Consider the following 11,595-nt stretch of genomic DNA (forward strand, 5'->3'; position numbering starts at 1 on the left):
CTCTTCTACGTCCCCCCGAGTCTGGGCATTGGGCTTTTGTGGGTTCGAGGCCGGCTGTATCCCTGGGGTGCCACACCCCTTCCGACAGGTCCCTTGGCCTCTTTGAACCTCAGACTCCCAATCCCGCGTGCGGGCGATGAGAAGGAAGCTGGGCTCCCTGGAGGACGGAGCTGACGCAGGGCTCTAGCCCCGTAGCCGGAGGTGGAGGACTCACGGACGGACGGACGGAGGCAGAAGTGACACCTTGGAGGGCGTTATCCCGGGAAGCGCGCCCGGGCTCTCGGCGGAGGCCATCCCCTGGCCATCTGGCCTCGGGGTCCCTTGGGGCGGCGTGTGTCTCCGGGGCCCACGCGGTCCCGGCCCCCTGCCCCGGCTCTCCATCGGCCCACCAGAGGCGGTGGCCGCTCCTGCACGCCGCTCTCCTCCCCTCGCCGGCCGCCCGCCTTCCGTTCTCCCATGTCTCTAACTGCGCGCTCCCCCGCGCCCCCTCCGCCGGCTTTCTGCCACCCCCCAGACCTCACCTCTGCTCCGTGCCCCTCCGGGCGCAGCCCCCTCTGCTGAGCACCTGCAGCTCCCGTGTCCGGTGCTGTCGTCGGGCCACCAGCACGCTCGAGCTCCCCAGGCAGCACCTGCCGCGCCCTCCAGGCCTGCGCCCGCGCAGAGGAGCTGCTGGGAACGACGACGGCCTGTGTGCGCCTGACGCCCCTCACCCCTGCTGTGGGAGCTGCAGGCCGCGCGGCCTGCCCCCCATGGTGGAAATCTCCCCCCAGGCAGGGTGGCCCTGTGTCCCAGAGCAGGTGCCACCGGCTGCGGCTCGGCTGGTGCGGGACGCCAGCCAGGAGGGCGGCCCCTGGCCCCGTGTGGCCGACGTCTGGCTCTGGCCAAGCGACTGGGGCACGCGGCCCTGGAGGGACAGGGCGGGGGCCTGGGCTGGCTGGTGTGCTCGAGGCACCGCCCCGAGAGCTGGCGACAGTGGAGAGGGCCCAGGGGGCCAGGGAGCCATGGGGCCCTCTCTGAGCCCGGGGTGGGAGGCTGGTGGCTCTGACGCAGGTACAGGTGAGGGCAGGGCCCAAACGTGGCCGGACAGGCCCGACCAGCAGTGGGGGAAGGCCGGCTGGACGGGAAGGCGGGAGAAACCAGTGGCTCCGAGCGGGCCCCGTGCTGGGTGAGGCCTGAGGCCGGACCCCTCCTGGCCTGTCCCTCCCAAGGTCACTGCCCAGCAGGGAATCTGCTGGAGGGGCTGCTGCTGGGAGGGGCGCATCTCCTGGCAACTTGCCCGCCCCTGCCCCAGCTGCCTCGCCGGTCCTCCACGGGACCCTGCAGGAGCCGGAGGCGGGGGCTGCCAGGTAAACTCCAGCAGTGCGCAGTGCTGTGGACCTTGGGTGGGGGGGGGGGCAGGCAGGCCATGTGAGTCTCCAGCTCTTCCCAAATTCAAACCTGACTGTGCGGGAAGTGGAGGTGGCTCAAGCAACTGAGCTCCCGCCTACCACACGAGAGGTCCCGGGTTCCGTTCCCGGTGATTCCTGGAGAAGACGAGCAAGACAGCAAACTGGCACGATGGGCAGTGAGCTGACGCAACAAGGAGACACAAAGAGGAAAGACAATGAGAGACACAACAAAGCAGGGAGCGGAGGTGGCTCAAGTGACTGAATGCCTCCCTCCCACATGGGAGGTCCCAGGTTCCCGAAGTTTCCTAAAGAGAAGACGAGCAGACACAGCGCACAAGAAATGGATGCAGACAGCGAGCTCAAAACAATGGGGGGTGGGGGGGGTAAATAAAATAAGTAAATCTTAAAAAAAAAAAAACATAAAAAGAACTAAAGTGACTCTGCTGGTGCCTGCTTCAAACCCTTCTCTGGCCCCTGTGGGCCATCAGGACAACGTTCAAGGTCAGTGCCTTGGCCACCCCCCTCTGGCCTCCCGTCACCATCTCTCCCCTGAGGACCCTCTAGCCATAGCACTCGGTCCTGCCCCCACCCTGACCCCCCCCCTGGCTGGAAGTCCCTCCTGCGGCCCCACAGCTCCTGCCTCCCCAGAGGTCATGCCCTTGAGGAGGCCACTGAGGGACCTCAGGAAGAGCCTCCCAGGCCCCCCTCCCGCCCGCGGCCCCCGCAGCCTCCCCCCTTGCCCCTGTCCCCTCCCTGGGCCTCTCGGACCCAGGCGTCTCCTCGAGCCTGCTGCTGCCACCCTGTCCCGCGGTCCAGCCCTCTGCGCTGCCGGCCCCAAGCTCTCCCAGTCCTCGAGGAGCTTCTCAGGGGTCACTTTTCACTGACAGCTCCCCCCGCCCCACACCGGGCCCTGGCTGGAGAAGGGGCATCGCGTGGACAGGCCCCGGTGGGTGACCACGCGCAGAGTCGCGCGTCACCCACTGTGCAGGAGGCTGACAGGGTGCTCGGGGCCCAGGGGGCAAACAGAGCTGGGCCTGGCCGGGCGTGGGGAAGGCGTGCCTGAGCCCCCACCGCCCTCTGGCTCTCGGCCCCTGCCCCCTCCCTGCACACCATCTCCTCCAGCGCCTCCGGGCTGCCCGCTGACCTCGGGCCACAGCTCTGGGTGCACGTGTCCACACGGTCCCACCTGCTCTTGTGTCCCCGTCGGTGCCACCCGACTGACCCTGGAGGCAGGGCCCTCCTGCTGGGTGCCCGCGGCCCCCAGCCTGGCGCTCGGGGTCTCGGACCCCCAGGCGGGGCCACCCCCTGCTCTTCCGCAGCCGAGGGGGCGTCCACGGAGGGCTCCCCCACAGGACCAAGGGCTCACTCTTGCCGGGGAGGCTGCCCCGGATGGGCTCAGCCCCTGGTGCTCTCGGGAGCTTGTCCGCGCCACGCAGCCCCGCTCGGCGCTGACCATCCCCAGGTTCGCGTCCCGGGGCGCGACGGGCAGGCTGGACAGCGAAGGCTGGAAGGCCCCCAGCGCCCCTGCCTGGCGCCGTGCTCCACCCCTGCACCCCCGCCTCCGGGCAGGCCAGCCGTGGCCTCGGCCCCAGCAGCCGCGCTGCCGCCTGGTTCCCAAGCCCCGAGAGTCGAGCCTGCCTCTCCTCCCTCGAACCCGGCTCCTGGAGCTGCCCGTGCGGGGCAGGGCAGCCGCCCACACTCCGTGCTCTGCACCAGCTGTTCCTGCCTTTTCTAGAACGCCCTCTGCACCCCACCCCACCCCGCGCACAGCCCGAGCCTTCATAGGCACCTTCACCTGGGGGCCGTTGGGGACTCCCTGGGAGCACAGCAGATGGGGCTAGAATTCTGTTCCATGAAACCAAAAGTCCTCACCCATGTTTTCTTTGTTTATTTTTATTTTGGTGGTACTAGGGCCGGAGACTGAACTAGGGGCTTTGTGTGTGGGAGGCTGGTGCTCAACCACTGAGCCACATCAGCTCCTCTCTGCCTGGGTTTTTCCCCCCTTATTTTCTTCCCCTGAGATGGCTCCCTTGCCTGTTTGTTGTTTTGGCTCCTTGTCTTTTTTTTTTTTTTGCTTGCTGTTTGTGTTTATTGTCTGCTTCTTGTCTTTTTTCCCTTCTCATTGTCGCCTTGTTGTCTGTTTTTTTCTTTAGGAGGCACCAGACACCAAGCCCAGGACCTCCTGTGGGGGTGGGCCCTCGACTGCGGGAGCCACATCTGCTCCCCTCCCCTAGGTTTCTGAAAAGGGGTTCTTTTGGCCCCACATGTAGCTCCATGTGCCCGCCCGTGTGAAACTGCTAGAAGAACTGTACGAGTTAAGCAGACTCATTGCAGAAGTCTGAGACGGTAAACTGCAAATAGCAAGAATCTCTGAGTAACACTGTTAAATACCAGACATTGTCAGGATGGTGAGCGAGCCCTGGAAGACTGAGTGGGGGAAAGGATGGCAGGACAAAACCGACTGGCATTGGACAGCCCTGCTGCCAAAGAGACCCTGCTCTCCTCCTTTGCCGTCTGGGTCTCACACACTCCTAATCCGCCCTTACGGACTGAGATTACACGACGCCACGCCCAGGCCCCTGGGGCTCTTTCCAGCAGCTGATCCTAATCCACAGAGAAAACCAGTTCTCACCTGTAATCCTGCTTTGGACTCTTCAAACCGGAGTCAGGTGACTGCCCCCTCCCCACTGACCGCTGGGCCCGGGGGGTTCCTGCTCTGCGCCCTGGCGCCGCGGCTCTTCGTGCCCGCCCTGCCGCTACCCTCAGATCCCATCGCAGGAGCTTTCCCCTGATGCCCTCTGACCGGATTACAAACCCTGTTAAACATTCCCACAAACTCCTGCACTCCTCCTGTTTAGCCCTTACCGTAACTGTAACTAAGTGGTTGTTTAATTGCTTAATTGTTAATTGAGTAATTGTGTAATTATTGTTCCACCTCTAGCCTTCCTGAAAGCAGTGGGAGCATCCTCTCGTTCCCTCTTGACGTGGCCGTTTCCCCACGGCCCTGGCTGAACAACATCTCCTGAAAGAGTAAAGGAGCACCTACAAGTTAGAATCAAGGTAACATCATCACTGAGGCATTTTTGCTTTTTTGAGACTCTGCAAACTTAACCTCAACTATCGCCTTTAAAGATGATTATGGTTTAGAATGTTTCACATAAACTATTAAGCTTTAATTTTTCATTCTACTCTACAGTTTACAAAATAGTAAACAAAAATGATGAGAGGTTCAAAATAACACTTCCCTAAAATGAAATGAATCATTGTGTAAACTGGGCCTGGAAGTAAGAACGGTAAATTGTCCTACAGTGACCGTGATTCCAGTTAAATAACACACATTGAAGGCAAGATGTAGGTATTAAACATTCATATTGAAGGCAAGATATAGGTATATTAAACATTCATGAGCTGCTCAGAACATTATGAATTAATCAGTGCTTGCTCATTTAAATATTTAATATTTAAAGGTCGTGCTTCTCCAGACTCCAGAAATGATTACACTTCACTCTATGTCTCTTACACTGAATCACAATAGAGTTGATACAGAATATTTGAGAATTCTGGAGAGAGACTCCATAGTGATGCATACATAAGAGGGAAACGTGAAATTCTAACACATTTATCTCAGGTGCAGGGATAATAATAACAACAACAAAAACCCTCACGAGAAGCAACGTGAATGCTTCCGGACATGACTGCCTTCCACTGACGATGAGCTGTTGGTGGAGGCCTGCTAAAAACCTGGCTTCGTGAACTCACCCACAGGTGTGAGTGGTGTGCAAAAGGCATTTTAGACAACACGAAGTGTTAGCGCTTCCATGTTATTCTAGTAAATCCTCGAAACACTAGCTGGGAATTAGAATATCCTCTGAATGAATTCACTCAGTCCAAGTCCCCTCAGTCATCTTAAAACTAATGTTGGCTTTAAAAAGCTCAATAATGGCAATAATTCTATGTTTTAAAATAGACTCTATCATTTGAGAAACCTCAGGGAAATTGTGACCCCCTCTATCATGCAACAGACTGAACTCCTTTAACCCTATCAGGGAAGCACCTTTGTGCATCAAATACGAACAATGGTGGCACAAATACAATACTGTGCATTACAGCAGAAATACTCATAAAATATAAAATGGCATTTCCCTGTGCAGCTGCAATTCGACTCTAGTACACACAGTATCTTAACATGAGAAATTATATATTGTATATTATTAAATGCTTCTTTTTACAATATCAGTGGTACTTAGGAGAGTTGCAGTTGCCATAGAAATTGTTCTTCTGTCTGCTCATTATTTGTTTACCTTCTCCAGGAGGCACCAGGAACCGAACCCAGGACCTCCCACATGAGAGGCAAGTGCCCAACGGCCTGATCCACATCCTCTCCCTGTGGGCTACAGCATCTGCTGGCTTGTGGCATCTGCTCGTTGAGGCAGGGGTGACATCTGCTCGTCTTCTTTTAGGAGGCACAGAAACCCAAACCTGGGACCTCCCATGTGGCTGAGCCACATACGCTTCCTGGCCTTTTTCTTTTTCCAAATAAACTATTTCATTTCTGTTTTGATATATAGCAAAACTAATTACAACAAAGAATAAATTATTAATATGGCACTCATAGAAGATCTACGCCCAAAGCTGATGCAAATGGGCAGGAAACTGCAGGAGTGCCTTCGCCACATACAAACCCTGGCCGCCTTGGAGAGGCTCCTTCCTGTGAGAGGCAAGCGCTCCTTGCTCCAACCAAAGTTGTGCCAAGTGGAAATAAGGAGCTGGTATTGCCAGAGTTTATGGAGCTCAAAGGAGTTGGAAATCTGGATTTTTCCCCCCATAAACCCTCTGAAACTTTAATATTTGACATAAGTCCATTCTCCTTAAAGGCCTAAGCTTGCGAGCTGCCAGTTTTCAACCTGTACCTGGATGAACCATCATTTATCTATCTCTGTGGCTGCACCTCAGGTTTATTTTCCAGTGGTTCACTGTGGTTTTTTTTGTTTTTTTTTTAAAGATTTATTTTTATTTTTATTTAATTCCCCTCCCCTCCCCCGGTTGTCTGTTTTCTGTGTCTTTTTGCTGTGTCTTGTTTCTTTGTCCGCTTCTGTTGTCGTCAGCGGCACGGGAAGTGTGGGCGGCGCCATTCCTCGGCAGGCTGCTCCCTCCTTCGCGCTGGGCGGCTCTCCTTATGGGAGCACTCCTTGCGCGTGGGGCTCCCCTACGCGGGGGGCACCCCTGTGTAGCAGGGCACTCCTTGTGTGCATCAGCACTGCACTTAGGCCAGCTCCACACGGGTCAGGGAGGCCCGGGGCTTGAACCGTGGACCTCCCATGTGGTAGACGGACGCCCTAACCACTGGGCCAAAGTCCGTTTCCCATCCAGTGGTTCACTGTTGTAAGCAATGAGGTAACAAACATCCTTGTACAGACCCGTGTGAGGCATTGTCTAGCTAAGAGTGCTCTGGACAGTCTTGTAGCCTCTCAATTGCCGGACGCAGTGGGCTTGTCAGGCTTTGCTGTCCACACATCTTCTAGTTTGCTAAGTTTCTCAAAGCAGGTACCAGGAAATGGGCTGGCTTTTACAACGGAAATTTATTAGCATATAAGCTTACAGTTCTGAGGCTGTGAAAATGTCCAAATCAAGGCCACATGAAGACATTATGTTCTTCCTGAAGACTGGCTGCTGGTAATTCTGGTCTCCTCTGTCACATGGCAAGGCACATGGTGGTGCCTGCTGGGCTCTCCCTTCTCTTCCAGGTTTCCTGGCTTCCAACCAGTGATATCGAACACGTTTTCATGTGTTTTTCATCATGTGTATTTCTTCTTCAGAAAAACTATTCAGATCTTTTGCCCTTTTTTTAAAAAAAAATTATTTGTCTTTTTATTGTTGAGTTGTAGGATCTCTTTATTACGATTTTTTTTTTTTGAGGCACCAGGGCCAGGGATTGAACCCGCGACCTCGTAAGTGGGAAGCCGGTGCTCAACCACTGAGCCACTCTTGTCAGATGTGTGATTTCCAAGTATTTTCTCCCATTGACTAGGTTGTCTTTTTACCCTCTTCACAAAGCCGTTGAGATGCAGAGGTGTTTAAGTTTGAGGAGTTCCCATTTATCCATACTTTCTTTGGTTGCTCATGTTTTTGGGTGTGAGGCTGAAGAGGATGGCTATTAGTTCTCAAAATGTTAGTAGAATTCACCTGTGAAGCCATCTGGTCCTGGACTTTCCTTTGTTGACAAATTTTTGATGCCTGACTCACTCTCTTTGCTTGTGATTGGTTTGTTGAGTTCCTGTATTTCTTGTAAAGCCCATGCAGATTGTGCATTTCTAGGAATTTGTCCATTTCATCTAGGTTGTCTAATTTCTTGGCACATAGTTTCTCATAGTATCCTTTTTTGATAATTTTTACTTCTGTGGGGTGAGTTATGTCTCCCTCTTTCACTCCTGATTTTATTTATTTGCATCTTCCCTGTTTTTTTCTTTGTTAGTCTTACTGAGGGTTAGTCAATTTTATTCATTTTCTCAAAGAATCAGTGTTTGGTTTTGTTGATTTTATCTCTCTATTTTTTTTGTTCTCAATTTCATTTATTTCTGCTGTAATTATTTTTTCTTTCTGCTAGTTTGGGGATTGGTTTGCTGTTCTTTTTCTTCTTTCCCCATTTGTTCAGGTAGATCTTTGATTTTAGCCCTTTCTTCATTTTTAATATAGGCATTTGGGCTATAAACCTCCCTCTCACCACTACCTTTGCTGTATCCCGTAAGTTTTGATAAGTTGTGTTCTCATTTTCATTCATGTTGGGATATCTAATCATTTCTCTTGCAGTTTCTTCTTTGACCACTGATTGTTTAGGACTGTGTTGTTTAGCCTCCACGTATTTGCAAAGTTTCCCCTTTCCTGCCTATTACTGATTTCCATCTTCATTCCATCATGACCAGAGAAGGTACTTTGTCTAATTTCAATCTTCTTTAATTTATGGAGAGTCATGTTGTGGCCAAACACATGTTCTATTCTGGAGAAAGATTCATGAGCACTTGAGAAATGTTTAACCTACTGATTTGGGATACAAGGTTCTGTATATATCAGTCAGGTCCAGCTCACTTATCATATTATTCAAGTTGTTTGTGTTCTTGTTGATCTTCTGTCTAGTTCTATCTACTGATGTGAGTGGTTGGCTGAAGTCTCTGAGTATTGTTGTGAAGATGTCAGTTTGGCCAGAGAGTGCCTTATGTATTTTGGGGCACCCTGGTTAGGTGAATAGATATTTATGATTGTTTTTCCTTCCTGGTGGATTGTCTCCTTTATTAGCATATTTATTAGCATCTTCTGCATCTCTTATAACTTTTTTGCATTTAATGTCTGTTTTGTCTGACACCAGTATAGGTATTACCGCTCTCTTTTGGTTACTATTTGCATGAAATAACTTTTTCCAACTTTCTCTTTTAGTCTATTTGCATTCTTGGGTCCAAGGTGAGTCTCCTGCAGACAGCATAAGGATGGCTCATGTTTCCTTATCCATTCTGTCACCCTGTCTTTTAATTGGGGAGTTTAATCCATTAATATTCAATGTTATTACTGTAAAGGCATTACTTATTCAGCCATTTAATTCTTTGGTTTTCATATGTCATAGACTATTTAGGTCCATCTTTTTACTCTTTTGGTTACCCTTTCTGACAGTCTTCACTTCTACACTCTCCTCCAAGCCTCTCTCTCTCGTCTTTTCTTTTCTGGCTGCAGGACTCCTTTTAGGGTCTCCTGCAGTGATGGATTCTTATTTATGAGCTTTCTTAGTTTCTATTCATCTGAATATTTTAAGGTCACTGTCATATTTGAAGGACAGTTTTTCCAGATAAAAAATTCTTGGCTGGCAATCTTTCTCTTTCAGTACCATTATTATTTCATACCACTGTCTTCTTGCCTCCATGGTTTCTGAAGAGAAATATCCACTGTCTTATTTGATGTCCCTTGGATGTGATGTTTCACTTCTCCCTTACTGCTTTCAGAATTTTCTCTTTATTGTTGGCATTTGGCCTTCTGTATATGATGTGTCTTTGTGTAGGTCTATCTAGATTTAAGCTGATTGGAGTATGCTGTGCTTCCTCGACTTGTATATTCATGTCTTTCATGAGCGTTGGGAAATTTTCAGCCAGTATTTCTTCAAATACTCTTTCTTGCCTTTTCTCTTCTCATCTCCTTCTGAAACATGTATGTTGGTTGCTTCATGCCATCATTCAACTCCTTGGGCACTTGCTCCATCTTTTCCATTCTTTTCTCCCTCTGTTCTTCTTTCTTTTCAATTTCAATCATTCTTTCCTCTACGCTTTTTATTCTTTCTTTCATGATTTCAAATATGCTGTCATGTGCCTCTATAGTATTTTTTAAAAATATTTATTTATTTCTCCCCTTCCCCTCCTCCCATCCTGCTGCTTTTGCTGTCTGTGTTGTCTTCTCTTCTCATTTTCCCTCCTCTAGGATTCACCAGGATTTAATCTTCGAGACCTCTGATTGGGAGAGAGGGTCCCTGTCAATTGCACCACTTCAGTTCCTGGTTCTGCTGCACTTCACCTTGACTTTCCCCTTGTCTCTCTTCTGATGTGTCGTCATCTTGCTGCGTGACTCACCTGTGCAGGGCACTGGCTCACACACGGGCACTGGTGTGGGCACTGGCGTGCTGCACAACCACAATCTCTCTTCTTTTTTACCAGGAGGCCCCAGGGATCAAACCCAGGTCCTCCCATATGGTAGGTGGAAACCCTATCAGTTGAACCACATCCACTTCCCTCTATTGTATTTTAATCTCATTTATTGTGTCTCTCATTCCCATAAACTCTGTTATTTTTCTATCCAAGATTTCAATCATTTTTCTTTGTGTTCGCTCAGTGTCATCTTTTTTTTTTTTTTTTTTAGCTACTGGGCCAGGGAATGAACCTGGGACTCTGTGTGTGGGAACCGGCACCTCTGAGCTACAGCAGCAACCCTGAGTGGATTTTTTTTGTGTTTGTTTGTTTTGTGTTTACAAGGTACTGGGGATCAACCCAGGACCTTGTACATAGGAAGCAGGCGCTCAACCACCTATACCTGCTCCCTCAGGGTCTTCTTATGTCCTTTATTTCTTCAGCCACTTTGTCCATCAGCTCCATGATTGGATTTAGGAGATTTGTATGATATGTGTGAACCTCATTGATTTGCTGTTTCATGTCCTGTGTCTCTTCTGGAGCTTTGGTGTGTTCCTTTGCCTGAGTCAAATTTTCCTTTTTCCATTTTTTGCTGGCATCGAGGCATATGGTTCTCATGCTGAGTTAAATCTGATGTTCAGTTTCCTTCTCTTGCCTGGAGATTTCCTGGTAAGTAGCTCTGTGCTACCACTGTACTTTGACCCTTGGTTCAGCTTGTTCTAGATATTTAGGATTGCCCCTGTTTAACTGCTCAAACAGGGCTAAGGACCCAGGGATATGTTGCAGGACAGTTTCCAAAGGCCTTGGAGATGGAGGCAATAAAGGCACCAGCTTGCCTCTTTTATTTATGTATGAGCATTTTTCCCTTTCCGTGCACTTTTCTGGTTTGGCCGGTGGATGGTGCTTTTCTGGTTTGGCCGGTGGATGGTGCTCTTCGGCAGACCCCTCAGCGCAGACCCCAGGAGGTGGGGGTAACACACCCATTGTGAACTCTCAGGCCAGTGGGTGGCACAAAGCAGTGTCCTCAGGCCTGGCCAAGCCTCCAAACAAACTTTCTCGGAAGCTGTTCCCCTCCCTTGCCTGGCCACACCCTCCGCCGCCTCTTCAGCCAGCAGCCGGGGAAAGTGGGGAGGGTGTCTGAGAAGGCAAATTACCTTTAGCTCCCTGCTAAAGTTGCAGCCCCACCCGGCCCAGAAGCCCGTGACCTCGCCAATGCAGTAGACCAGGTTTGTTGGCCAAAATCTGAATTTGCTGTAGGTTGTGTCCCTCTGCTCTTTCTTGGGTCTGCAGTCTCTGCGGTCCACAGCTGCTGCAGCCTGCTGTGTGCTCCATGGGTGGCGGGAAGGGCACCCGCTGCTGTTTTTGCAGCTCTGCTCTCGGGATTTTTCAGCCAGCTGACCCTCCTCTCCTTCACCCCTCTCTCTTTTGGGTGGTGTCTTGCCTTCCCCTGACATCCTGAGCCCCGGAGAGCCTTCTGGACAGTCTCCACCTGTCCTCCAGCTAAGTTTTCTGGGAGAGAAGTGATCCCTCTGCCTCTCTAGTTCTCCGTC

General features: G+C 51.2%; 1 long non-coding RNA gene across 1 annotated transcript; it reads left to right on the top strand.

The window, feature by feature from the left end:
- Positions 1 to 1,399: 1,399 nt before the first annotated feature.
- On the top strand, positions 1,400 to 10,218 carry LOC111760169 (uncharacterized). The gene is made up of 4 exons (XR_002793937.2): positions 1,400 to 1,889; positions 3,542 to 4,057; positions 4,330 to 4,448; positions 5,699 to 10,218. It is a non-coding gene; the product is annotated as an uncharacterized lncRNA (long non-coding RNA).
- Positions 10,219 to 11,595: the final 1,377 nt, after the last annotated feature.

This window comes from Dasypus novemcinctus, chromosome 4 (assembly GCF_030445035.2).
Source record: "Dasypus novemcinctus isolate mDasNov1 chromosome 4, mDasNov1.1.hap2, whole genome shotgun sequence".
Classification (NCBI taxonomy): Eukaryota; Metazoa; Chordata; class Mammalia; order Cingulata; family Dasypodidae; genus Dasypus; species Dasypus novemcinctus.